The sequence below is a fragment of the Somniosus microcephalus genome, unplaced genomic scaffold (genome assembly GCF_052327205.1).
Source record: "Somniosus microcephalus isolate GS21.2 unplaced genomic scaffold, FLI_Smic_1.0 unresolved_chr8, whole genome shotgun sequence".
NCBI lineage: Eukaryota > Metazoa > Chordata > Chondrichthyes > Squaliformes > Somniosidae > Somniosus > Somniosus microcephalus.
Window position 1 is genome coordinate 8788082 of NW_028225186.1, and position 27641 is coordinate 8815722.

At 46.5% G+C, this 27641-nt stretch overlaps 6 non-coding genes across 6 annotated transcripts; 5 read left to right on the forward strand and 1 right to left on the reverse strand.

Annotated features, from left to right (window-relative positions):
• The first annotated feature begins 4846 nt into the window (after window positions 1–4846).
• Window positions 4847–4928, forward strand: trnas-uga (transfer RNA serine (anticodon UGA)). The gene has a single exon. It is a non-coding gene; the product is annotated as a tRNA-Ser (tRNA).
• A 7921-nt stretch (window positions 4929–12849) lies between these two features.
• Window positions 12850–12923, forward strand: trnai-aau (transfer RNA isoleucine (anticodon AAU)). Its single transcript has one exon. It is a non-coding gene; the product is annotated as a tRNA-Ile (tRNA).
• Window positions 12924–13469: 546 nt separating this feature from the next.
• On the reverse strand, window positions 13470–13551 carry trnas-cga (transfer RNA serine (anticodon CGA)). Its single transcript has one exon. It is a non-coding gene; the product is annotated as a tRNA-Ser (tRNA).
• A 2449-nt stretch (window positions 13552–16000) lies between these two features.
• On the forward strand, window positions 16001–16094 carry trnar-ucu (transfer RNA arginine (anticodon UCU)). The gene is made up of 2 exons: window positions 16001–16037; window positions 16059–16094. It is a non-coding gene; the product is annotated as a tRNA-Arg (tRNA).
• A 2328-nt stretch (window positions 16095–18422) lies between these two features.
• Window positions 18423–18496, forward strand: trnai-aau (transfer RNA isoleucine (anticodon AAU)). Its single transcript has one exon. It is a non-coding gene; the product is annotated as a tRNA-Ile (tRNA).
• A 330-nt stretch (window positions 18497–18826) lies between these two features.
• On the forward strand, window positions 18827–18897 carry trnag-gcc (transfer RNA glycine (anticodon GCC)). The gene has a single exon. It is a non-coding gene; the product is annotated as a tRNA-Gly (tRNA).
• Window positions 18898–27641: the final 8744 nt, after the last annotated feature.

Below are 27641 nucleotides of genomic sequence, written 5' to 3' on the forward strand. Positions count from 1 at the left end.
GGGAGCCGACATACGTTTCTGGTAGACACCGGAGCTGCTATGTCATCTGTCCGATCAGAGCTCAATCTCCCTAAATCCGGGGAGACACAAAGCCTGTCCGGATTCCAAGGACAAGTGTGCCAGTACCTTGTGAAATGGGTAAGACGCCGTTACCCACGGGTCCCATTGAGACCCTCCAGATGGACTATATTGAGTTAGAAAGGTGTCAGTGTTATAAATATGTACTGGTTATTGTTGATGTATTTAGTAAGTGGATTGAGGCCTACCCGACTACGGATAACAAAGCTTCCACTGTTGTAAAAGTTTTAATGAGAGAAATTATTCCAAGGTACGGAATTCCAAACCGATTAAGTTCAGACAACAGCCCTCACTTTGTGGGTCTGGTAAACAAGGAGTTCTGCACTCAAATGGGCATCCAACAGCAGCTACATTGTGCCTACAGGCCACAGGCCGCCGGACTGGTCGAGCGGGCTAATCAGACCTTGAAAAATAAACTTGCCAAATTACAGGCCGAGACAGGAACTACATGGCTCAAATTACTCCCCGTGGCCTTGTTCCAAATACGTACTATCCCGGCTGGTGCCACCCCAACTGCTGCCAAAGTAGAGGGAAAGAGTGCTTGGGTCCGTCTCCACCACTGTAAAATTGTCAGTAATGCTATGCCTAAAACTTAAAGAATGCTAACCTCTCTTGCTTCCAAGAAATCACTCCCTAAACAGACGTGCCGCGCCGACCAGCCATGCAGACGTCGCTGTGGATCCTCTCTATCAGTGCCCTGATCACCCTTGGAATAACTCAACGGCCCAGAAGGTGGACATGCCGGCGGAACCAACCCAAGCGGGTACACCACCTATGCCACGGAGACGTGCTTCGGTGCAATGATGATAACCCAGGCGGGTTCGGGAAATGGAACGTGATCAACTGGGACACCTACATTGGGCTTATTAGACAGCCCCACCGCTCGCTAATGCTGAGATACATACACAGAGGAACATTGCCATGCCATTGGACCAAGTGTAAATTTGATTACGTCTGTTGACGCCAGGTGACCAAGTCTGTTACTGCAGGACCATGCAACAGAACTACCGATACCAAAGGACAAAGCTGTTATCCAAAGTCCAACCAGGAAAAGAAAAGAAATGGACTGCCCCCTATGAGCAGCTTCGACTATTCGAGGGTAGAAGGTACCCTCACAAAGAGAAATAAACGAGATCTCCAACACACTTTCCCTGAAGAAACCCCGACGGGCAACCTATTCCTCCAGACTCACGCAGCCCTATACTCACCAGAGTCAATTGTTTGTTATCCACCCCTGATATCTGTTGAGGGGGTGTTTACCCCAACCCCGGTTATTGTTCCCCCGGACTTTCTTTTAGATGCTCACCTTCTCCCTCCCACAAACAATATAACAATACCCTATACCTTAACCCCGCCTGCCAATTGCCTGAAACCAAGCAGGAACCCTGGTGGCTATGAGAATTGTTGGAATGGGACGGGCTATGGCTGTAGGTCAGTATGGGTTAAGCAGAGCTACACCTGCTTGGTGACACGCTGCCTCCACCATCAGTGTACGATAGGACCAGACACCGGTAGCTGCACATGTGAGCAATTCGTATGTGTGTCAATAACCGAAGGAGTACAAGTATTATGTGGAGAAGGGGATGGGACAACTCTGAAGGTAGGGGGGGAAACCTTTATGCTAGTAAAAATAGCTAATACCCAGCCTACTGATACTCGTGAGATCCAAGGTTTTGACTATTTCCTTCCCCCGAGCCATTTAAGCACAAGACAGAAACACGTATCCGTGATATATACCAAACCAGGCTACTTTTTCTTGAGCCAAGGAAAAGCCACTAATTTCATGGTAGTAGATACCGCCCCCAGACGGTAGCCATCGCTACCTTAACCCCTACCACAGTACCCTGCCCCTCCCAATGGACATCCCACCGAAAAATAGTAGTCAGGGCAGCCTCGAAAGAGTTTTGCTCCAAGTGGAAAAATCCTGAATCCCTAGGAGGACACAGAACCTCTATAGGATATGGATTTGCTGGCCTGTTCTCTATAGGCTATATTGGAGCCTATCTGGCCGCCAATAACCGGAACTACCTTATCTGTGGCCTCACCATCCTGGGTATGCTACCATGGGGGCCCTCGACGCAGTCACTAAAGAATTGTCGGAACTCAGGTTATTCACTATGCAAAACAGATATGCCCTAGACTACCTGCTGGCCCGAGAAGGTGGTGTCTGTGCAATAGTAAAAGGTAAATGCCTTATGGGAGTCCGAGACCAGACAAAGAACATCACCCGCTTTATCACTAAGATAAGGGAACAAATGGATAATATGAAGGAAGCAAGTAACTGGGGAGATTGGGGATTTGGAGGATGGTATGACTGGTTGATAAATATGGCTATGTACCTAGTAGTTGCAATCGCCTGTATTTTTATTGGACTAGCAATCATGAAATGTGTGCTAGGAAGAATGCAGCTAGCTTTGGAAAAAATAGGTAGCCCGAAGATGTTAATGGTAAGACTGACCAATGAATGTGAAATGAAGGAAGTAAAGTATGATGACAATGAAGAATTTGATCGACTAAATAAGATAGACGTAACCGAATAACGGTTGGTTATCATAGAATGATAAAAGGAGGGATTGAGAATACCAAGGTCAAAGAAATAGAAACAAGAAACTGTGAAGGCAGCAAGAAGTAAAATAAAAAGGCTAAACTGATCTTTGGCTGCTAATATGGCTGGCGCCCACAATGTTACACCTTGCTGTTAGAAACACTGTAAAGCAGAGTGCAGAAGTTATACAGACAATAGGCGATCAGAAAACACATTACCGTGATTGCAAACGCATTACCATAATGTTTAGGTGATCAGGAACCCATTACCAGGATATTTACTTAACTGTAACCCATTCAGTAAAATGTGACTTCTTTATTTCAAACTGCCAGGCCAGGAAATCAAATTAACTGTATACGTGCACAGCTCGGGATTGGTGCAGACTGTACGATGTGTTAATGTCTTCTCAAATGCAAGTATAATAATGTAACACACTGTAGGACAAACTGCTTGCTCTGTTGGATTCGCAGACTCTTGCAGGAGTCAGTGTCGATATATCAGAGTAAGACTCCGCGGATAATAAATCGTTTGAATTCTCCAGTTGTTCGACTCAGTGTTTACTGAACCAGACTGAGGGTAAAAGAATCCGTTCTAACAAATATTTCCAGCAGTTTCTGTTTTTATTATTGGTTAAAAAGTCCTAGGGAATATTTTCCTTTATTCGGCGGCAGGTGGTTAAGAAGGCAAATGGTATCTTGGCCTTCATAGCGAGAGGGTTTGAGCACAGGAACAGGGATGTCTTGCTGCAGTTGTACAGGGCCTTGGTGAGACCACATCTTGAGTATTGTGTGCAGTTTTGGTCGCCTTATCTGAGGAAGGACATTCTTGCCATGGAAGGAGTTCTGCAAAGATTCACCAGGCAGATAGCTGGGATGGCAGGAATGATGTATGAGGGGAGATTGTGTCGATCGGGCTTATACTCACTGGGGTTTAGAAGAATGAGAGGGGATCTAATTGAAACGTATAAAATTCTGACAGGACTGGACTGACTAGATGCAGGAACGATGTTCCCGATGGTCGGTGAATCCAGAACCAGGTGTCACAGACTAAGGATAAGGGATAAGCCATTTAGGACAGAGATGAGGAGGAATTTCTTCATCCAGCGAGTGCTGAACCTGTGGAATTCTCTACCACAGAAGGCAGCAGAGGCCAATACATTAAATATATTCAAGAAGGAGTTGGATATATTTCTTAAGGCTAAAGGGATCAACGGTTATGGGGAGAAAGCAGGGACCGGGTACTGTATTTGGATGATCAGCCATGATCTCATTGAATGGTGGAGCAGGCTCAAGGGGCCGAACGGCCTACTCCTGCTCCTATCTTCTATGTTTCTATGTTTGTATTAGCCAAGGCATAGAATTCAAGAACAGTCTGGTTATGTTTGAACAGTATAAAACACTTGTTAGGCCACAGCTAGAGTACTGCAGACAGCTTTGGTCACCACAGTACAGGAAAGATGTTATTGCACTAGAGAGGGTACCGAGGAGATTTACTAGGATGTTGCCAGGAATGGAAAATTTTAGCTGTAAGTAAAGATTGGATAGGGTTGGGTTGTTATCTTTGGAGCAGAGGAGGTGGAGTGGAGACATAATTGAGGTGCATAAAATTCTGAGGGGCCAAGATACAGTGGATAGGAAGGACCTATTTCCCTTAGCAGAAATGTCAATGATCAGGGGGGTAGATTTAAAGTAACTGGTAAAATGATTAAAGAGGAGTTGACAAGAACCATTTTCACACAGAGAGTGGAGCGGATCTGGAAGTCACTGCCGATCACATTAATAGAAAGCACTATGGACATGTACTTGAAGTGCTGTAAGCTACAGGGCTACGGACCCAGAGCTGGAAAGTGGGATTAGGCAAAATATCTCTTTTTCGTCTGGCAAAGACACGATGGGCCGAATGGCCTCCTTCTCTGGTGTAAATTTCTGTATTTCTATGATCACTGCCCTTAATCTTCAATATTCCAGGGAATACAAGCCTAGATTATCTGATCTCTGCTCATAGCCTAACCCTTGGAGCCCTGGTAACACACTCGTGAATCTGCACCGCACATCCTCCAAGGTCAATATATCCTTTCTAAGGTGCAGTGCGCAGAACTGTACACAGTGACCTAACCAGGCCTCTGTGCAGCTGTCACACAACTTCCTTCCATTTATATTGTGCAGGGAAGTTGTCTAATAGTTTGCATAGGTCATTTTACTGTTGAAAAGTTACATTTGCACAGCTGCGATGGCCGAGTGGTTAAGGCGTTGGACTTGAAATCCAATAGGGTTTCCCCGCGCAGGTTCGAACCCTGCTCGCAGCGATTCTACTGCAAATTCTTTATTTTATTTCATCGGTTCCCTGTGGAGATCACTGGCCCCGAAACTGATTAGAATTCCCTCCACTGCACGTTATGACACTGATTAACCCAAAGCTGTTGTTCCAATTGGAAACACTAATTTGTCATCAATTAGAAATTGTGGATTTGTTTGAAACTATTTGCAAAGATCAGTGAGAAAATTACACATAAGACAGCACGTAAAAATTCCATTTAATAAAGAACCCTGCAATGTTTGGAAGGAAAAGAGTGGAAACGCGGTTTGGTTTTCTAAAGTTGAACCCGAATTAAAAAGTGTGTAAAACGACCACGACAGGACTCGAACCTGCAATCTTCTGATAGCATCAGAATTTACACCGAAGTCAGACGCCTTATCCATTAGGCCACGCGGCCACACAAAAGTAGACTCAACAAATCCTAATAATGAGTGATTAAACTCCGTTACTGTGTTCATTTCATTAACAACAGAGAATACTGGAAACACTCAGCAGGTCAGGCAGCATCGAGTGAGGGAGAAACAGAGTTAACCTTTCAGGTCGAACACTTCGTCAGAACTGGAAAAGGTTAGGGAAGAGGGATTTTTAAGCAGGGGTGGGTGGAGGCGAGGTAAGAACAAAGGAAATGTCTGTGATAGAATGGACGGCAGGAGAGATTGACTGACAAAAGGGATGATGGTGCAAGGCAAAAGGAGAGGTAATAGGACAAGTTAACGAACAAAAGATGGCTCAAGATGAGGTGTGAATGATTATGGCAGAAACATTAACAACTGTCATGTGAGGAAAAATGAGAACAAATTAAAAAAATTAAAGAAATACAGGGGCCAATTTATAGCCTGAATTTGTTGAACTCGGTGTAAAGTCCAGAAGGCTGTAAAGTGCCTAATAGGAAGATGAGGTGCTGTTCCTCGAGATTACGTAGAGCTTCATTGGAACAGTGCAACAGGCCAAGGAAGGAGAGATCAGAGAGGGAGTGGAGCAGATAATTATAGTGACAGGTGACCGGAAGCTCGGGGTCACACTTGCCGACTGTTCTGCAAAGCGGTCACCCAATCTCCATTTGGTGTCACAATGTAGATTCAGCGAATACAGTAACTAAATTGTAAGAAGTACAGGTAATCGCTGATTCACCTGGAAGGAGTGTTTGGTGCCCTGGGCGATGGGAAGGAAGGAGTTAAAAGGGCAGGTGTTGCATCTCCTGCACTTGCATGGGATGGTGCCGGGCGAAGGAGAAGGGGTGTTGGGGTGATAGAGGAGTGGACCAGGCTGTCATGGAGGGAGCGGTCCCTTCGAAATGCTGAAAGGGAGGAGGGGAAGATGTGATTGGTGGTGGGATCATGCTGGAGGTGGTGGAAATGGCGCAGGATGATTCGTTGAATGTGGAGGCGGGAGGGGTGAAAGGTGAGGACAAGGGGGGAACCCTATTATGTTTCTGGGAGTGAGCGGAAGGGGTGAGAGCTGCCGTGCGGGAAATGGAACAGACTCGGTCGAGTGTCATGTCAACCATGGTAGAGGGGGATCCTCATTTGAGGAAAATGGAAGACATACCGGAAGCACTGGTATGGAAGGTGGCCTCATCAGAACAGATGCAACAGAGACAGAGAAACTAGGAGAATGGAATAGAATGGAATGGATAAATCCCCAGGGACTGATAATCTACATCCTAGTGTACTTAAGGAAGTGGCCCTAGAAATAGTAGATGCATTGCTGGTCATCTTCCAAAATTCGATAGATTCTGGAACAGTTCCCATGGATTGGAGGGTAGCTAATGTTACCCCACTATTCAAAAAAGGTGGTAGAGGGAAAATGGGGAATTATAGACCGGTAAGCCTGACATCGGTAGTGGGGGAAATGCTATGTGGATGTGGTGTATTTGGACATTCAGAAGGCTTTTGAGAACGTCCCGCACAAGAGATTAGCATGTAAAGTTAAGGCACATGGGATTGGGGGCAAGGTACTGACTTGGATAGATAACTGGTTGGCAGACAGGAAGCAAAGAGTTGGAATAAACGTGTCTTTTTCCGAGTGGCAGGCAGTGACTAGTGGGGTACCGCAGGGATTGGTGCTAGGACCCCAGTTATTCACAATATATATTAATGATCTAGATGAGGGAACTAGATGTAATATCTCCAAGTTTACAGGTGACACAAAGTTGGGTGGGCATGTGTGCTGTGAGGAGGATGCCGAGAAACTCCAGTATGATTTGGACAGGTTGGGTGATTGGGAAGAAGCATGTCCGATGCAGTATAATGTGGATAAATGCGAGGTTGTCCACTTTGGTGGCAAAAACAGGAAGGCAGATTATTATCTGAACGTCAATAGATTGGGAGAAGGGGAAGTGCAACTAGACCTGGGTGTCCTTGTGCACTAGTCGCTGAAGGTAAGCATGCAGGTGCAGCAGGCGGTTAAGAAGGCAAATGGTGTGTTGGCCTTCGTAGCGAGAGGGTTCGAGTACAGGAGCAAGGATGTCTTGCTGCAGTTGTACAGGGCCTTGGTGAGACCACATCTTGAGCATTGTGTGCAGTTTTGGTCGCCTTATCTGAGGAAGGATGTTCTTGCCATGGAGTGAGAGCAGTGAAGATTCACCAGACTGATACCTGGGATGGCAGGAATGACATATGAGGAGAGATTGGGTTGATTGGTCTTATACTCGCTGGAGTTTAGAAGAATGAGAGGTGATCTCATTGATACTTATAAAATACTAACAGGACTAGACAGACTAGATGCAGTAAGGATGTTCCCGATGGCCGGGGATTCCAGAACCAGGGGTCACAGCCTAAGGATAAGGGGTAAGCCATTTAGGACAGAGATGAGGAGGAATTACTTCATCCAGAGAGTGGTGAACCTGTGGAATTCTCTACCACAGAAGTCAGTGGAGGCAAATTCATTAAATATATTCAAGAAGGAGTTAGATATATTTCTTAAGGCTAAAGGGATCAAGGGATATGGGGAGAAGGCAGGGACAGGGCACTGAATTTGGATGATCAGCCATGACCTCATTGAATGGTGGAGCAGGCTCGAGGGGCCGAATGGCCTACTCCTGCTCCTATCTTCTATGTCTCTACGTTTCTATGTTTCAATGAGTCCTTACAGCAAGCGTGGTGGGAGGAAGTGTGGTCCAGGTAGCTGTGGGAGTCAGTGGGCTTATAGTGGATGTTGGTCGATAGCCTATCCCCAGAAATGGAGACAGAGAAGTCGAGGAAGGGAAGGGAAGAGTCGGAGATGGACCATGTGAAGGTGAGGGAAGGGTGGAAATTGGAGGCAAAGTGAAAGAAATTATCTAGTTCAGGGCGAGAGCAGGAAACGGCACCAATACAATCATCGATGTACCGGAAAAAGAGGTGAGGAAGGGGACCTGAGTAGGACTTGAACAAAGAATGTTCCACATATCTCACAAAAAGGCAGGCATAGCTAGGGCCCATGCAGGTACCTATAGCAACACCTTTAATTTGGAGGAAGTGAATGGAATCAAAGGAGAAGTTGTACAATGTGAGAACAAGTTCAGCCAGGCGGACAAAGGCGGTGGTGGATGGGGACTGGTGGGGCCTCTGTTCAAGGAAGAAGTGGAGCCGCTTAAGGCCGTCCTGGTGGTGGATGGAGGTGCAGAGGGAATGGACATCCAGAGTGGAAAGGAGACGTTTGGGGCCAGGAAACTGGAAACTGTTAAAATACGGAGGGTGTTGGAAGAGTCGCGCATGTAGGTGGGAAGGGACTGGACAAGTCGAGAAAAAATAGAGTGAAGATAGGAAGAAATCAGTTCTGTGGAGCAAGAACAGGCTGCAACAATTGGTCAACCAGGGCAGTCCTGTTTGTGGATCTTGGGAAGTATGTAGAAGTGGGCAGTGCGGTGTTGAAGAACTGAGAGATTGGCGGCCTTGGGGGGAAGATTTCCAGAGGAGATGAGGTCAGTGACAGTCTTGGAAACAATTGCTTGATGTTCAGTAGTGGGGTCATGGTCCAGGGGGAGGTAGGAGGAGCTGGCAGTGAGTTGCCGTTCAGCCTCCGGATGGTAGAGGACGGTTCTCCAAACAACAACAGCACCACCTTTGTCAGCAGGTTTAATGACAATGTTAGGGTTGGATCGGAGAGAACGGAGTGCTGCAAGTTCAGAGGGAGTTAGGTTGGAGTGGGTGAGGGGAGCAGGGAACTGGAGATCGCCGATGTTATTTCAGTCTCATTCTTTGCACTCCAAACCAACAGAGAGAGTAGACAATGGTAATGCAGTAGATGTAATTTATCTGGATTTTCAGAAGGCCTTCGATAATGTACCCCATAATAGACTGATGAACAAGGTCATAGAATCCGGAGTCAGGTGAGAAGTAGTGGAATGGATTGCTGGCTGGTTTAAGGAGAGAAGGCAGATAGTCCGACTACCGGGTAGTTTATTCACAGTGGTAGAAGGTGGGTAGTGGTGTTCCACAAGTATCAGAGCTGGAGCCACTGCTGTTCGCAATTTATATTAACGATTTAGACTTAGTAATCAGAAACACAATTTATAAATTTGCAGATGACACCAAATTGGGGGGGATAGTCAATACTGAGGAGGACTGCAACAAGTTACAGGAGGACATTAATAAACTTGCAGAATGGGCATAGCATTGGCAAATGAATTTGAACACAAATAAGTGTGACGTATTTCATTATGCTAGGAAGAATAGGGAGGTCAGTTTAAAAGATCTTTAAAATTATGAAAGGTTTTGATAGAGTGGATACAGAGAGAATGATTCCACTTGTGGGGAAGAGCATAACTAGAGGCCATCAATATAAGATAGTCAGCAAGAAATCCAATCGGGAATTCAGCAGAAACATCTTTACCCAGAGAGTGGTGAGAATGTGGAACTCGCTACCACAGGGAGTGGTTGAAGCGAATAGTTTAGATGCATTTTAGAGGAGGCTAGGTAAGCAAATGTGGGAGAAGTGAATAGAGGGTTATGCTGATAGATTTAGATGAGGAAAGACTGGAGGAGGCTCGAGTGGAACATAAACGGCGGCATGGACTGGTTGGACCGAACGGTCTGTTTCTGGCGGTATGTTAATAATGAGCGATTAAACCCCGGGATTGTATTTATTTCAGTTCAATTCTTTGCACTCCAAACCAATCAGCAGCTGTGAACCGTTCACTGATTGAAATACGAGAAGTCCCGATGGATCTGGAATTGTTCATTTAATGTTGGAAACGCTCCGCAGGTCATAACTCAGGATTTCCAGCTTTGCTTCAAAGTATTGCAGGTCCCGTGTGAGTTTCCATCCAAACTTTTCAACAAATAACAAAATCAAGAAACTACCCTCTCTACCAAAAATCAAATGGCACATACGGGGATCGAACCCGCGACCTTGGCGTTATTAGCACCACGCTCTGACCAACTGAGCTAACCGGCCATTGGGTTTGATTTATGTGTATAAGCTTATATTTTCGAGACTCTAGCTGACGATTTCCTGCATTAATCTTTCAGCATACACCTGCAGTTGTCAATCATACACTATCCTATCGGCAAATACTGTACATATGGCACTGTGTGCCACACATGACAACAGCCAACACAAGTGCCAGGCAATGGCCAGCTCCAACAAGTGAAAGTCTAACCACCGCCCCTTCACATTCAACAGCAAGACCATCATCGAATCAGCTACCACCATCATCAACAACAACTTGCATTTATATAGCACCATTAACGTAGTAAAACGTCCCAAGGCGCTGCACAGGAGTATTTTCAGACAAAACATTTGACACCAATCCACATAAGGAGAAATTCGGGCAGGTGACCAAAAGCTTGGTCAAAGAGATAGGTTATAAGGAGCATCTTAAAGGAGGAAAGAGAGGTGGACAGGTTTAGGCAGGGAATTCCAAAGCTTAGGGCAACAGGAAGGTTGAGCGATTATAATCAGGGATGCTCAGGAGTGCAGGATTAGAGGAGCGCAGATATCTCAGGGGGTTGTGGGGCTGAAGGAGATTACAGAGATAGGGAGGGGCGAGGCCATGGAGGGAACAGAAAAGCAAAATATTATTAAAATGGAGAGAGACTACAGAATGCTGCGGTTAAGAGGGATCTGGGTGTCCTCGTACATGAAACACAAAAAGTTAGCATGCAGTAATTAATTAGGCAAATGGAATGTTGGCCTTTATTGCAAGGGGCATGGAGTATAAAAGTCGGGAAGTCTTGCTACAACTGTACAGGTGAGGCCACTCCTAGAGCACTGCATACATTTTTGTTCTCCTTATTTAAGGAGGGATATACTTGCATTGGAGACAGTTCAGAGAAGGTTCTCTAGGTTGATTCCCGGGATGAAGGGATTGTCTTATGAGGAAAGGTTGAGCAGGTTAGGCCTATACTCATTGGAGGTTAGAAGAATGAGAGGTGATCTTACTGAAACATATCAGATTCTGAGGGGGCTTGACAGGGTAGATGCTGAGAGGCTGTTTTCCCTCATGGGGGAATCCAGAATCAGGTGGCATAGTTTCAGAATAAGGATTTGTCCATTTAAGATGCAGATAAGGAGGAATTTCTTCTCTCAGAGGGTTGTGAATCTTTGGAATTATCTACCCCAGAGAGCTGTGGAGCCTGAATCATTGATTATATTCAAGGCTGAGATAGACAGATTGTTGAACTATCGGAGAGTCAAGGGTTAAGGGGGAACAGGCAGAAAAGTGGAGTTAAGGCCAAGATCAGATCAGCCATGAGCTTATTGAATGGTGGAGCAGGCTCGAGGGGCCAAATGGCCAACTCCTGCTCCTATTTCTTATGTTCTTATAAGGGCAGCCGGTGCATGGGAACACCATCACCTCCAAGTTCCCCTCCAAGTTACACACCATCCCGACGTGAAAATATATCACCATAACTTCATCGTCGCTAGGTCAAAATCCTGGAAATCCCTCCCTAACAGTACTATTGGAGGACCTTCACCTCATTGACTGCAGCGGGCCAAGAGGGCTTCTCACTACCACCTTCTCAAGGGCAATTAGTGATGGGCAATTAATGCTGGCCTTGCCAGCGATGCCCAAGTCCTAGGAACAAATTACATTAAATTAAAATCGTCACGACTGGATGTGGAAGGATTGCAGAGCTTTGATCTGATCCGTTGGTTGTTGGATCGCTTCGCTCTGTCTACACATGCTGTTTCCATAGCTTAGCATGTGTGTAGTCCTGAGTTGTAACTTCATGAGGTTGGCAGCTCATTTTCAGTACGCCTGGTGCTGCTCCTGAAATGCTCTTCTACACTCCTCATTGAACTAGGGTTGGTCCCCTGTCTTGATGCTAATGGTAGGGTGAGGGATATGCCGGTCCATAAGGTTACAGATTGTGGTGGAATACAATTCCAAAACTGAGGCCCCCTCTGCCCTCTCGGGTGGACATAAACGATCCCATGGCACTATTGGAAGAAGAGCAGGGGATGATGAGGTTTACCCCGGTGTCCTGTAGCCAATATTTATCCTCAAATCAACATCACTAAAACAGGTGATCCTCGATTATCACATTGTGGGAGCTTGCTGTGCACAAATTGGCTGCTGCTGTTTTTCCTACATTACAACAGTGACTACAACTATATTGCCTGTAAAGAGCTTTGAGACGTCCTCAGGTGAAAGGCGCTGTAGAAATCAGAGTCTTTCTTTTACAGCCTTCGAAGTCACAGAATCACAGAAACCCCACAGTGCAGATAGAGGCCATTTCGGCCCATCGAGCCTGCACCGACACATATCCCACCCGATCCCCGTAACCCCTGCACCAACACATATCCCACCCTATCCCCGTAACCCCACGTATTTAATCCACCTAACACTAAGGGTTAATTTATCATAGCCAATCAACCTAACCCGCACATCTTTGGACTGTGGGAGGAAACCGGAGCACTGACAACTGACAAAAACCAAAAATCAACATAAATTGAATTTAACAGCAAAAAGAGTTAAGGCAGGCCGGTTAGCTCAGTAGGTTAGAGCGTGGTGCTAATAACGCCAAGGTCGCGGGTTCGATCCCCGTACGGGCCATTTACTTTTTGATGCTGTGGGTAGTTTCTTAATTTTGCTATTTGCTGAAAAGATTGGAGCTGTCATACTTTGAAGCAAAGCTACAAAACCTTAGTTCTGCCGAGAACTCAAGGAACTGGAAGGTTGACCTTGTGTCTATCTGTCCACAGATGGCGCTGATGGATAAGGCGTCAGACTTCGGTATTAATTTTGAGGTTATCAGAATATTGCAGATTCGAGTCCTGCCACGGTCTTTTTACACACTTTTTAATTCGTGTTCAGTTTTATAAAACCAAACCGTGTTCCCACTTACTAGCTGAAGGTGATTCCCTACCAAACACTGCAGGGCTCTTTATTAATTAGTATTTTTGATGCTGCTTTGTGTGTGTATTGCTCACTAGTTCCCAACAAATCCACAATATCTAATTGATGCCGATAAATTATTAGTGTTTCAATTGGAACTTTGGGTTAATCAGTGTAATAAAGTGCAGTGGAGGGAATTCTGATCAATTTCGGGGCCAGTGATCGCCACAGGGAGCCGATGAAATAAAAAAATTGCATCAAAGTCGCTGCGAGCAGGGTTCGAACCTGCGCGGGGAAACCCCATTGGATTTCGAGTCCAACGCCTTAACCACTCGGCCATCGCAGCTGCACGTTAACAATAAGAAAATGCTTCCTACTGTGAGTGAGTCAGGAACTAGCTCAGAGAAGACAGGTCATAAATACTCACCGATAAATCCAGCAGGGAATTCAGGATTAACATCTTTGGCCAAAGAGCGCTGAGAATGCAGTAGTTGAGGCGAATACTACAGATGCATTTAAGAGGAAGGGAGAAAGGAATAGAAGGATATGCTGATAGGATTTTTTAAATTCGTTTATTGGATGTGGGTGCTCTGGCAAGGCCAGCATTAAATGCCCATCCCTAATTGCCCCTTGAGAAGGTGGTGGTGAGCCGCCTTCTTGAACCGCTGCAGTCCGTGTGGTGAAGGTGCTCCCACAGTGCTGTTAGGGAGGGAGTTCCAGGATTTTGACCCAGCGACGATGAAGGATCGGCAATATACTTCTAAGTCAGAATGGTGTGTGACTTGGAGGGGAACTTGGAGGTGGGGGTGTTCCCATGTGCCTGCTGCGCTTGTCCTTCTAGGTGGAAGAGGTTGCGTGTTTGGCAGGTGCTGCTGAAGAAGCCTTGGTGAGTTGCTGCAGTGCATCTTGTAGATGGTACACACTGCAGCCACGGTGCGCTGGTGGTGGAGGGAGTGAATGTTTAAGGTGGTGGATGGGGTGCCAATCAAGCGGGCTGCATTGTCCTGGATGGTGTCGAACTTCTTGAGTGTTGTTGGAGCTGCACTCATCCAGGCAAGTGGAGAGTATTCCATCACACTCCTTACTTGTGCCTTGTAGATGGTAGAAAGGCTTTGGGGAGTCAAGAGGTGAGACACCCGACGCAGAATGCCTAGCCTCTGACCTTCCCTTGTTGTCACAGTATTTATGTTCAATGGTAACCCCCAGGATGTTGGTGGTCAGCTCCTTTGTTCATGTTGGACCAAGGTTTTAATGAAGTCGGGAGCCGAGTGCTCTTGGCAGAACCCAAGCCGGGCATCAATGAGCAGGTTATTGGTCAGTAAGTGCCACTTTACAGCACTGTGGATGAAACCTTCCATCACTTTGCTGATGATTGAGAGTAGAGAGTAGACTGATGGGGCGGTAATTGGCTGGATTGGATTTGTCCTGCTTTTTGTGGACAGGACATACCTGGGCAGTCTTCCACATTGTTGGATAGATGCCAGTGTTGTAGCTGTACTAGAACAGCTTGGCTGGAGCACAAGTCTTCAGAATGATAGCCGGGGTGTTGTCAGGGCCCAGAGCCATTGCTGTATCCAGTGTGCTCAGCCTTTTCTTGATATCACGTGGAGTGAATCGAATTGGCTGAAGACTGGCTTCTGTGATGGTGGGGACCTCAGGAGGAGGCTGATATGGATCAGGCCAGGTGGTCCGTCCAGCTTCATTTTTATTATTTTGTTTCATAGCGGTTTGTTACAACTGAGTGGCTTGCTAGGCCATGTCAGAGGGCAGTTAAGAATCAACCACATGGCTATGGGACTGGAGTCACACAAAGGCCAGACCGGGTAAGGACGGCAGATTTCTTTCCCTGAAAGACATTAGTGAACCAGATGGGTTTTTACGACAATCCGATAGTTTCATGGTTACCATTACTGATTCTAGTTTTATTTGGGGGGTGAGGAGAAATAGAGAAGGAGGAGCCTCGTGTGGAGACCAGTTCGTGCAAATGGACTGTTTCTGTGGGGCAGACTCTATAATATTATGTAACACCCGTTTTAATCAGACTCAGAATGACCCGGGACTGACAGCACATCCCTTTTAAACAGACACAGAGTGATCCTGGACTGACAGTACATCCCTTTTAAACAGACACAGAATACTCCGGGACTGACAGCACATCCCTTTTAAACAGACTCAGAATGACCCGGGACTGACAGCACATCCCTTTTAAACAGACACAGAGTGATCCTGGACTGACAGCACATCCCTTTTAAACAGTCACAGGATAATCCGGGACTGAAAGCATGTCCCTTTTAAACAGACACAGAATGACCCGGGACTGACAGCACATCCCTTTTAAACAGACACAGAATAATCCGGGACTGACAGCACATCCCTTTTAAACAGACACAGGATAATCCGGGACTGAAAGCATGTCCCTTTTAAACAGACACAGAATGACCCGGGACTGACAGCACATCCCTTTTAAACAGACACAGAATAATCCGGGACTGACAGCATGTCCCTTTTAAACAGACACAGAATAAACCGGGACTGACAGCATGTCCCTTTTAAACAGACACAGAATAAACCGGGACTGACAGCATGTCCCTTTTAAACAGACACAGAATGATCCGGGACTGACAGCATGTCCCTATTAAACAGACACAGAATGATCCGGGACTGAAAGTAGACCCCTTTTAAACAGTCATGGAATGCTGCCTGACCTGCAGAGTGTTTCCAGCATTTCATCTGTTTATATTTCAGATTTCCAGCATCAGCACTATTTTGCTTTTGTAATAGAATTTTACGTAATTGGCTCTGTGGCGCAATGGATAGCGCATTGGACTTCTAGTTGGTATAGCAGATTAAGGCATTCAAAGGTTGTGGGTTCGAGTCCCACCAGAGTCGGATTTTGGGTCAGGGTTCGGTGGTTCCTCCACTGACGGTACATTTTGCAGTAAATCGGTAATTCAGAGAAGGGAAACTACCGCCCCGACTCTTTCCCTCTGAGTACTCTCAACCCCTGAGTCAGTTACACAGGAGCAGGAGGAGGCCATTCAGTCCCATGGCCGTTTTACATAGGAACAGGAGGAGACCATTCAGTCCCATGACCCTTTTACACTGGAACAGGAGGAGGCCATTCAGCCCCTTTAGCCTGTTATACAGGAACAGGAGGAGGCCATTCAGCCCCTCGAGCCTGTTACACAGGGACAAGAGGAGGCCTTTAACGCCTCGAGCCTGTTGCATTGGACAGGAGGAAGCCGTTCAGCGATACAAGATCTGTACAAGAACAGTAGAACTCCATTCAGCCCCTCGAACCTGTTACATAGGATGAAGAGGAGGCAAATCAGACCCATGATCCAGTTATAAAGGAACAGGAGAAGGCAATTCAGACCAACGAGTCTGTTATAAAGGAACAGGAGGAGGCAATTCAGACCCACGAGTCTGTTTCACAGGAACAGCAGGAGGCCATTCAGCCCCTCAAACCTGCCACACATGAACAGGAGGAGGCCATTCAGCCCCTCAAGCCCGTTATACATGAACAGGAGGAGGCCATTCAGCCCCTCGAGCCTGTTATACATGCACAGGAGGATGCCATTCAGCCCCTCGAGCCTGTTACACAGTAACAGGAGGAGGCCATTCAGCCCCTCAAGCCTGTTACACAGGAACAAGAGGAGACAATTCAGACACACGAGCCTGTTATACAGGAACAGGAGGAGGCTATTCAGCCTGTCGAGCGTGTTATACAGGAAAAGGAGGAAGCCATTCAGCCCCTCAAGCCTGTTAGACAGGAACAGGAGGAGGCCATTCAGCCCCTCGAGCCGGTTACACAGGAATAGGAGGAGGCCATTCAGCCCCTCAAGCCCGTTATACATGAACAGGAGGAGGCCATTCAGCCCCTCGAGCCTGTTATACATGCACAGGAGGATGCCATTCAGCCCCTTGAGCCTGTTACACAGGAACAGGAGGAGGCCATTCAGCCCCTTGAGTCTGTTATACAGGAACAGGAGGAGGCCATTCAGCCCTTCGAGTCTGTTATAAAGGAACAGGAGGAGGCCAATCAGCTCCTCGGGTATGTTACACATAAACAGGAAGAGGCCATTCAGCCCATCGAGCCTATCATACAGGAACAGGAGGAGGCCATTCAGCCCCTCGAGCCTGTTATGCAGGAACAGGAGGAGGCTATTCAGCCTGTTAAGCCTGTTATGCAGGAAAAGGAGGAAGCCATTCAGCCCCTCAAGCCTGTTACACAGGAACAGGAGGAGGCCATTCAGCCCCTTGAGTCTGTTACACATAAATAGGAAGAGGCCATTCAGCCCATCGAGCCTATCATACAGGAACAGGAGGAGGCCATTCAGCCCCTCGAGCCTGTTATGCAGGAACAGGAGGAGGCTATTCAGCCTGTTAAGCCTGTTATGCTGGAAAAGGAGGAAGCCATTCAGCCCCTCAAGCCTGTTACACAGGAACAGGAGGAGGCCATTCAGCCCCTCGAGTCTGTTACACATAAATAGGAAGAGGCCATTCAGCCCCACAAGCCTGTTATACAGGAACTGGAGGAGGCCAATCAGCCCCTCGAGTCTGTATCACTGGAACAGGAGGAGGCCATTCAGCCCCTCGAGCCTGTTATGCAGGAACAGGAGGAGGCCATTCAGCCCCTCGAGCCTGTTATGCAGGAACAGGAGGAGGCTATTCAGCCTGTTAAGCCTGTTATGCAGGAAAAGGAGGAAGCCATTCAGCCCCTCAAGCCTGTTACACAGGAACATCATGGGCAAGGAAACCTCCTGCTGATTACCACCTACCACCCTCCCTCAGCTGATGAATCAGTACTCCTCCATGTTGAACACCACTTGGAAGAAGCACTGAAGGCAGCAAGGGCACAGAATGTACTCTGGGTGGGGGGCCTCAATGCCCATCACCAAGAGTGGCTCGGTAGCAGCACTACTGACCGAGTTGTTCGAGTCCTGAAGGATATGGCTGCCAGTCTGGGCCTGCGGCAGGTGGTGAAGGAACCAACACGAGGGGAAAACCTACTTGACCTCCTCCTGACCAATCTACCTGTCACAGATGCAAAACAGTTCAAAAAGTATTCATTGGCTGTAAAGCACTTTAGGATATCCTGAGGTCGTGAAAGCCCTGTAGAAATGCAAGTCTTTCTTTTACAGCCTTCAAAGACAAAGTGACTTAGCTGGCAAAAACCAGAAACAGGGACGGTTCTATAGGTGAGCCTTACAGATGGGCCGGTTAGCTCAGTTGGTTAGAGCGTGGTGCTAATAACGCCAAGGTCGCGGGTTCGATCCCCGTACGGGCCATTTATTTTTCGAGGGAAGGTTAGTTTCTTAATTTTGTAATTTTTGAGCAGTTTAAAAGTTTAAAAAGTTTGGAAGGAAACTCACACGGGACCTACAAAGCTGCAAAATCTTAGTTCTACCGAGAGCTCATGGACCTGAAAGGTTAACCCTGTGTTTTTCTGTCCACAGATGTTCCCTGACCTGTGGAGTGTTTCCAACATTTAATGAACAATTTCAGATCCAGCATCTGCTGCATTTCGCTTTTTATTTTACCGCAGTGTCCTCGCTTCTATTAACAAAAGTCAAAAATAAATTGTAGCTACTGGAAAATGGGTTTTATTGTCACTGTCAGCATTGGTGGTTCAGGGGTAGAATTCTCGCCTGCCACGCGGGAGACCCGGGTTCGATTCCCGGCCAATGCAGGTTAAAATTTTTAACAATTTATTTCAGAGCAAACACATCACATGAAACATTAATAATAAATTAGCTGTTCCTGTGTAACTGGATCAAGGGAATGAATGGCCTCCACCTGTTCCTGTGTAACAGGCTTGAGGGGCTGAATGTCCTCCTGTTCCATTGTAACAGGCTCGAGGGGCTGAATGGCCTCCTGTTCCAGTGTAACAGGCTTGAGGGGCTGAATGGCCTCCTCCTGTTCCTGTGCAACATGCTCGAGGGGCTGAATGGCCTCCTCCTGTTCCTGTGTAACATGCTCGAGGGGCTGAATGGCCTCCTCCTGTGTAACAGGCTCGAGGGGCTGAATGGCCTCCTGTTCCAGTGTAACGGGCTCGAGGGACTGAATGGCCTCCTCCTGTTCCTGTTTGACAGGCTCAAGGGGCTGAATGGCCTGTTCCTGTTTGACAGGCTCGATGGGCTGAATGTCCTGTTCCTGTTCGACAGGCTCGAGGGGCTGAAAGGCCTCCTCCTGTTCTGGTTTGACAGGCTCGAGGGGCTGAATGGCCTCCCCCTGTTCCTGTTCGACAGGCTCAAGGGGCTGAATGGTCTCCTCCTGTCCCGGTTTGACAGGCTCGAGGGGCTGACTGGCCTCCTCCTGTTCCGGTTTGACAGGCTCGAGGGGCTGAATGGACTCCTCCTGTTCCGGTTTGACAGGCTAGAGGGACTGAATGACCTCCTCCTGTTCCGGTTTGACAGGCTCGAGGGGCTGAATGGCCTCCTCCTGTTCCTGTTCGACAGGCTCAAGGGGCTGAATGGCCTCCTCCTGTTCCGGTTTGACAGGCTCGAGGGGCTGAATGGCCTCCTCCTGTTCCTGTTCGACAGGCTCAAGGGGCTGAATGGCCTCCTCCTGTTCCTATTGAACCATGTTTCAGGCACTAATGTGGCTGATGTTCCGATTGTGTCCTCTGCTGTCCCGGCGCAGAAAGAAACACAGTGCCCGTGTATAAAACCCAAAGTCCTTGTACTTTCTTTCTTTCTTTGAATCTTTCTTTCATTTCTTCCTTTTCTGTGCCATATGCTCCTTATTCTATTGTTGCTTAGTGATATATGTGTTCATATTTGCCGGTTTCAGGATGTTCATTGCTTCTGCTGCTTTGAATTTTGTCGAAAAAGTGAACTGAATTTCTGCACCTGTGTGAAGCATCCTCGTGTTCGAAGCTGTTTTGGTTTCAATCAAACAAATGCACAGATTACTCGAACTCGCTGAGACTTTCCTGGCCAGTATTTGTTTCTTGCTTCCTTGCATTTGGAAAGGCCCAGGCTTCATCCCCGGCCTGTGCTGAGGGAGCTGACCTGAGCCTGGGCAGCGGTTACAATTGGTGTCTGTGGCCCTGTGTTAGGGAGAGGGTGAATGAGCCTGGCTTCTTGTCCACTCGCCCTGCTGGCTGTGGGCAATGGCTGAGCAGAGGACCAGTTGTGATGGGTTTCAGCAGGAGGGGAGAGGTGGAGAAGGGAAGTTGTAAAGATAAAGAAAGGGGCTCCCAGCTGTTACAGCTGCTGCTGCCCACAGTAGGCAGTTTGGACAGTGGGTTACAACAGCCCATGACACACACGAGCCAATCCAGCCTCCTCGTGGACTGCCTTCACTTACACTTCTCCTTTTTAAGATGAAACTGTCATTTCATTCATGTGATGTCTAAACCACATCCCCTCTGATTGTCATTTCAAAACCATTGCACTTACAGTCTCAGCTCAACATCGGCAAACCCCAGCAGCAAGCAGGTGAGATTTACAATCTCTTAATGATCAATGATATTTCACTGGAACGTGTCAAATCAGTGCTGTGTTGTTAAAGTCAACACAGGATGTCAAGGTCTTAGAGAGGGTGCAGAGGAGATTTACCAGAATGGTACCAGGGATGAGGGAATTCAATTATGTGTAGAGACTGGAGAAGCTGGGATTGTTCTCCTTAGAGCAGAGAGGGTTAAGAGGAGATTTGATAGAGATGTTCAAAATTATGAATAGTTTTGATAGCATAAATAAGAAGAAAGTGTTTCCACTGGCAGAAGTTTCGGTAACCAGAGGACGCAGATTTATGGTGATTGGCAAAAGAACCAGAGGTGAAATGAGGAAACATTTTTTTTAAGCAGCAAGTTGTTGTGATCTGGAATGCGCTGCCTGAAAGGGCGGTGGAAGCAGATTCAATAGTGACTTTCAAAAGGCAGTTGAATAAATACTTGAAGGAAAAATATTACAGGGCTATGGGGAAAGGGCAGGTGAATGAAATTAATTGCAGAGCTCTTTCAAAGTGCTGGCGCAGGGCTATGGGGAGAGAGTGGGGCACTGGGATTTATTTGGGATTGATACAGGTCTATGGGGTGTGAGTGGGTCAGTGTGATTAGTTTGGGATTGATTCACGGCTATGGGGTGAGAGTGGGGCAGTGGGATTAGTTTGTGATTGATACAGGTCTATGGGGTGTGAGCGGGGCAGTGGGATTAGTTTGGGATTGATTCAGGGCTATGGGGTGAGAGCGGGGCAGTGGGATTAGTTTGTGATTGATACAGGTCTATGGGGTGCGAGCGGGGCAGTGGGATTAGTTTGGGATTGATTCAGGGCTATGGGGTGAGAGCGGGGCAGTGGGATTAGTTTGTGATTGATACAGGTCTATGGGGTGTGTGTGGGGCAGTGGGATTAGTTTGGGGATTGATACAGGGCTATGGGGAGAGAGCGGGACAGTGGGATTAGTTTGGGATTGTTACAGGGCTTTGGGGAGAGAGTGGGGCAGTGGGATTAGTTTGCGATTGATACAGGTCTATGGGGAGATAGTGGGTCAGTGGGTTTAGTTTAGTATTGCTGTGGCAAAGACCCAGAATTAACACAGTGGGCCGAATGGTCTCCTCTGCTCTGTAAATATCTATTGTTGGAGACTCCTCGGCAGCTTTTAACACACCATTTGGTGTACATTTCCTCTCCATATTCTTCTCTAAATGTTCACTGACGGTCCCTTCACAGCTACCCAGGCTCCCTGTTTTTCGTGTTAGCAGCAAATGTCGATACGTCTGCCTCCTGTACCCAAGTCCAGATTGTTGAAATGGCAAGAAGGGCAACGGTCGCAGCAGTGATGCAGGGGGGCCAACTCTTTACATCGTCCAGTCAAAAAAACACCCAATTACTACCGCACTCTGCTTCTGCCTTTTAACCAGCTTCCTGGTTTCTGGAACGGTTTCTAGTTGAGTATTAATTTTATCCCATATAAGGACATAGAAACATAGAAACATAGAAGATAGGAGCAGGAGTAGGCCATTCGGCCCCTCGAGCCTGCTCCGCCATTCAATGCGATCATGGCTGATCATCCAAATTCAGTACCCAGTCCCTGTTTTCTCCCCATACCCCTTGATCCCTTTAGCCTTAAGAAATATATCCAACTCCTTCTTGAATATATTTAATGAACTGGCCTCTACTGCCTTCTGTGGTAGAGAATTCCACAGGTTCACCACTCTCTGGGTGAAGAAATTCCTCCTCATCTCAGTCCTAAATGGCTTACCCCTTATCCTTAGACTGTGACCTCTGGTTCTGGACTCCCCGGCCATCGAGAACATCCTTCCTGCATCTGGTCTGTCCAGTCCTGTCAGAATGTTATAAGTTTCAATGAGATCCCCTCTCATTCTTCTAAACTCCAGCGAGTATAAGCCCAATCGACCCAATCTCTCCTCATACGTCATTCCTGCCATCCCAGGTATCAGCCTGGTGAATCTTCGCTGAACTCCTTCCATGGCAAGAACATCCTTCCTCAGATAAGGCGACCAAAACTGCACACAATACTCACGATGTGGTCTCACCAAGGCCCTGTACAACTGCAGCAAGACATCCTTGTTCCTGTACTCAAATCCTCTCGCTACGAAGGCCAACATACCATTTGCCTTCTTAACTGCCTGCTGCACCTGCATGCTTACCTTCAGCGACTGCTGTACAAGGACACCCAGGTCTCATTGCACTTCCCCTTCTCCCAATCTATTGCTATTCAGATAATAATCTGCCTTTCTGTTTTTGACACCAAAGTGGATAACCTCGCATTTATCCACGTTATATTGCATCTGCCATGCTTTTGCCCAATCACCCAACCTGTCCAAATCATACTGGAGTTTCTCGGCATCCTCCTCACAGCACACACGCCCACCCAGCTTTGTGTCATCTGCAAACGTGGAGATATTACATCTAGTTCCCTTGTCTAGATCATTATTATATATTGTGAATAGCTGGGGTCCAAGGACCGATCCATGCGGTGCCCCACTAGTCACTGCCTGCCGCTCGGAAAAAGACCCATTTATTCCAACTCTTTGTCAACTGTCTGCCAACCAGTTCTCTATCCAAGTCAATACCTTGCCCCCAATCCCATGTGCCTTAACTTTACACGCTAATCTCTTATGTGGGACCTTATCGAAAGCCTTTTGAAAGTCCAAATACACCACATCCACTGGTTCTCCATTATCTATTTTACCAGTTACATCCTCAAAAAATTCCAGTAGATTAGTCAAGCACGATTTACCTTTTGTAAATCCATGTTGACTTTGTCCGATCCTGTCACTGTTTTCCAAGTGCTCTGCTATTACATCTTTTACAATGGACTCTAGCATTTCCCCACTACCGATGTCAGGTTTACCGGTCTGTAATTCCCATTTTTCTCTCTACCACCTGTTTTGAATAGTGGGGTAACATTAGCTACCCTCCAATCTATGGGTACTGTTCCAGATTCCATTGAATGTTGGAAGATGATCAGCAATGCATCTACTATTTCTAGGGCCACTTCCTTAAGTACCCTAGGATGTAGATTATCAGCCCCTGGGGATTTATCGGCCTTCAATCCCGTCAATTTCCCTAACACCATTTCCCTACAAATACTGATTTCTTTCAGTTCCTCCCTTTCATCAGACCCTATAAGACCATAAGAACATAAGAAATAGGAGCAGGAGTAGGCCAATTGGCCCCTCGAGCCTGCTCCGCCATTCAATAAGATCATGGCTGATCTGATCCTAGCCGCCAATCTACTATCACAGAACCATCTCCTGAATCTAACAGAATTAGACACACGAAATCGGAGCAGGATCAGGCTACACAGCCCCTGGGCCCGCTCCGCTACCCACAGGGCCATGTCCGATCCGAACCTAGACTCATGTCCAAATTCCTGCCCGCTCCCCGTAACCCTTAATTCCCTTTACTTCTAGGAAACTGTCTATTTCTGTTTTAAATTTATGTAATGATGTAGCTTCTACAGCTTTTTGGGGCAGCATATTCCATGGACCTACCACCCTCTGAATGAAGTAGTTCCTCCTCATCTCAGTTTTGAAAGAGCAGCCCCTTATTCTAAGACTATGCCCCCTAGTTCTAGTTTCACCCATCATCGGGAACATCCTCCCCGCATCCACCCGAGCAAACCCATTCACAATCTTATATGTTTCAGTAAGATCGCCTCTCATTCTTCTGAACTCCAATGAGTAGAGTCCCAATCTACTCATCCTCTCCTCATATATCCATCCCCTCATCCCCGGGATTAACAGAGTGAACCTTCTTTGTACTGACTCGAGAGCAAGTATGTCTTTTCTTAAGTATGGACACCAAAACTGTATGCAGTATTCCAGGTGCGGTCTCACCAATACCTTGTACAACTGAAGCAATACCTCCCTATTTTTATATTCTATCCCCCTAGCAATGAAAGCCAACATTCCATTGGCCTTCTTAATCACTTGCTGCACCTGCATACTAACCTTTTGAGTTTCATGCACCAGGACCCCCAGATCCCTTTGTACTTCAGTACTTTCCAGTTTCTTGCCATTAAGATAATAACTTGCTCTACGATTTTTCCTGCCAAAGTGCATAACCTCACACTTTCCAGTATTGTATTCCATCTGCCAAATCTCTGCCCACTTACTTAGCCTGTCTATGTCCCTTTGCAGGTTTTTTATGTCCTCCTCACTCACTACTTTCCCTCCCATCTTAGTATCATCTGCAAACTTTGATATGTTACACTCGGTCCCCTCCTCCAAATCGTTAATATAGATTGTAAAGAGTTGGGGACCCAGCACTGACCCCTGCGGAACACCACTAGTTACTGATTGCCAGTCTGAGAATGAACCATTTATCCCAACTCTCTGCCTTCTGTTAGATAGCCAATCCTCTATCCATGCCAGAATATTACCCCCAATCCCGTGATTTTTTATCTTAAGCAATAATCTTTTGTGTGGCACCTTGTCAAATGCCTTTTGGAAGTCTAAATACACTACGTCCACTGGTTCCCCTTTATCCACCCTATATGTTACTTCCTCAAAGAACTCCAGCAAATTTGTCAAACATGACTTCCCCTTCATAAAACCATGCTGACTTTGTCCTATTAAATTATGATTATCCAAATGTCCTGTTACTGTCTCCTTAATAATGGACTCCAAAATTTTACCTACCACAAACTTTAGGCTAACCGGTCTATAGTTTCCAGCCTTCTGTCTACTGCTCTTTTTAAATAAGGGTGTTACATTAGCAGTTTTCCAGTCTGCCGGGACCTTTGCTGAGTCCAGGGAGTTTTGGAAAATTATTACCAATGCATCCACAATCCCTACCGCCACTTCCCTCAAGACCCTAGGATGTAAGCCATCAGTTCCAGGTGATTTATCCGGCTTGAGTCCCATTATTTTACCGAGTACCACTTCCTTAGTGATTTTGATCGTGTTTAGCTCCTCCCCACCTATAGCCCCCTGTTTGTCCAGTGTTGGGATATTCTTAGTGTCCTCTACTGTAAAGACTGATACAAAATATTCATTCAGTGTTTTTGCCATCTCCATATTTCCCACCATTAATTTCCCGGTCTCATCCTCTAAGGGACCAACATTTACTTTAGCCACCCTTTTTCTTTTTATATAACTATAAAAACTCTTACTATCTGTTTTTATATTTTTTGCTAATTTACTTTCATAATCTATCTTCCCTTTCTTAATCAATCTTTTTGTTATTTTTTGCTGTCTTTTAAAGTTTTCCCAATCCTCTATCCTCCCACTAGATTTGGCTACCTTATATGCCCTTGTTTTTAGTCGAATACTACCGTTAATTTCTTTACTTAGCCACGGATGGCTGTCTTTTCTTTTACACCCTTTTCTTCTCAGTGGAATATATTTTTTTTGGAAGTTGTAAAATAACTCCTTAAATGTACACCACTGATCATGTATCGTCTTACCCTTTAATCTATTTTCCCAATCCACTCTACTCAATTCCGCTCTCATACCTTCATAGTCTCCTTTATTCAAGCTTAGCACGCTTGTTTGAGATCCAACCTTCTCACCCTCTAATTGAATATGGAATTCAACCATGTTATGGTCACTCATTCCAAGGGGATCCTTTACTAGGACATTTTTAATTAATCCTGTCTCGTTACACAGGACCAGATCTAAGGTTGCTTGCCCCCTGGTCGGTTCAGTTACATACTGCTCAAGAAACCCATCCCTAATACACTCAATGAACTCATCCTCAAGGCAGCCCTGCCCAATTTGATTTGTCCAATTAATATGATAGTTAAAATCCCCCATAATTATAGATGTTCCCTTATTACAAGCCTCAACTATTTCCTGATTGATACTCCGTCCAACAAAGTTGCAACTGTTCGGAGGCCTATAGACTACGCCCACTAGTGTTTTTTTCCCCTTATTATTCCTTACCTCCACCCAAACTGTTTCATTATCCTGATCTTTTGACCCAATATCATTTCTCTGTATTACAGTGGTTCCTTCCTTTATTAACATAGCCACCCCACCTCCCCTTCCTTCCTGCCTGTCCTTCCTGATCGTTAAATAACCTGGTATGTTTAATTCCCAGGCATTGTCACCCTGCAGCCATGTTTCTGTAATGGCCACAAGATCATACCCATATGTAGTTATTTGTGCCATTAACTCATCTATTTTGTTACGAATGCTACGTGCATTCAGATAGAGAACTTTCAAATATGTTTTGTGACACTTAGTTCCTGCTTTTGCCCTTTTTATTACTTTACCTTTTACTCCATACCTTCTGCCCCTTCCTGACACGCTCTGGTTTTAATTTCCCCACTGCTACCTAAGTCTATGACCTTCTCTGTTGTCATTTTTATTATTTGCTCTCTAGGAACCTCCCCCCCACTAGTTAGTTTAAAACTCTCTCTACAGCTCTCGTTATATGATCCGCCAGGACTCTAGTCCCAGCACTGGCCAAGTGAAGCCCGTTCCAACGGAACAGCTCCCTCCTGCCCCAGTACTGGTGCCAGTGTCCCAGGAAGCAAAACCCATTTCTCCCACACCAGTCTTTGAGCCACGCATTTAACTCTCTAATTTTATTTGTCCTAGCCAAATTCGCTCGTGGCTCAGGTAATAATCCAGAGATTATTACCCTTGAGGTTCTGTTTTTTAATTTGACCCCTAGCTGCTCATACTCCTTTAACAGAACCGGCTTCCTAGTCCTATCTTCGTCGTTTGTCCCAACATGGACCACGACAACTGGATCCACCCCCTCCCACTGCAAGTTTCTTTCCAGCCCAGAGGAGATGTCCTTAACCCTGGCACCGGGTAGGCAACACAGCCTTCGGGACTCTCGCTCTCGGCTGCAGAGAACTCTATCTATCCCCCTACTAATACTATCCCCTACCACTACAACATTTCTATTTACTCCCCCCTCTTGAATGGCCCCCCGTTCCACGGTGCTGTGGCCAGGTTGCTCATCCTCCCTGCAGTCCCTGCTCCCGTCAGCCATGGCTCAGTGGGA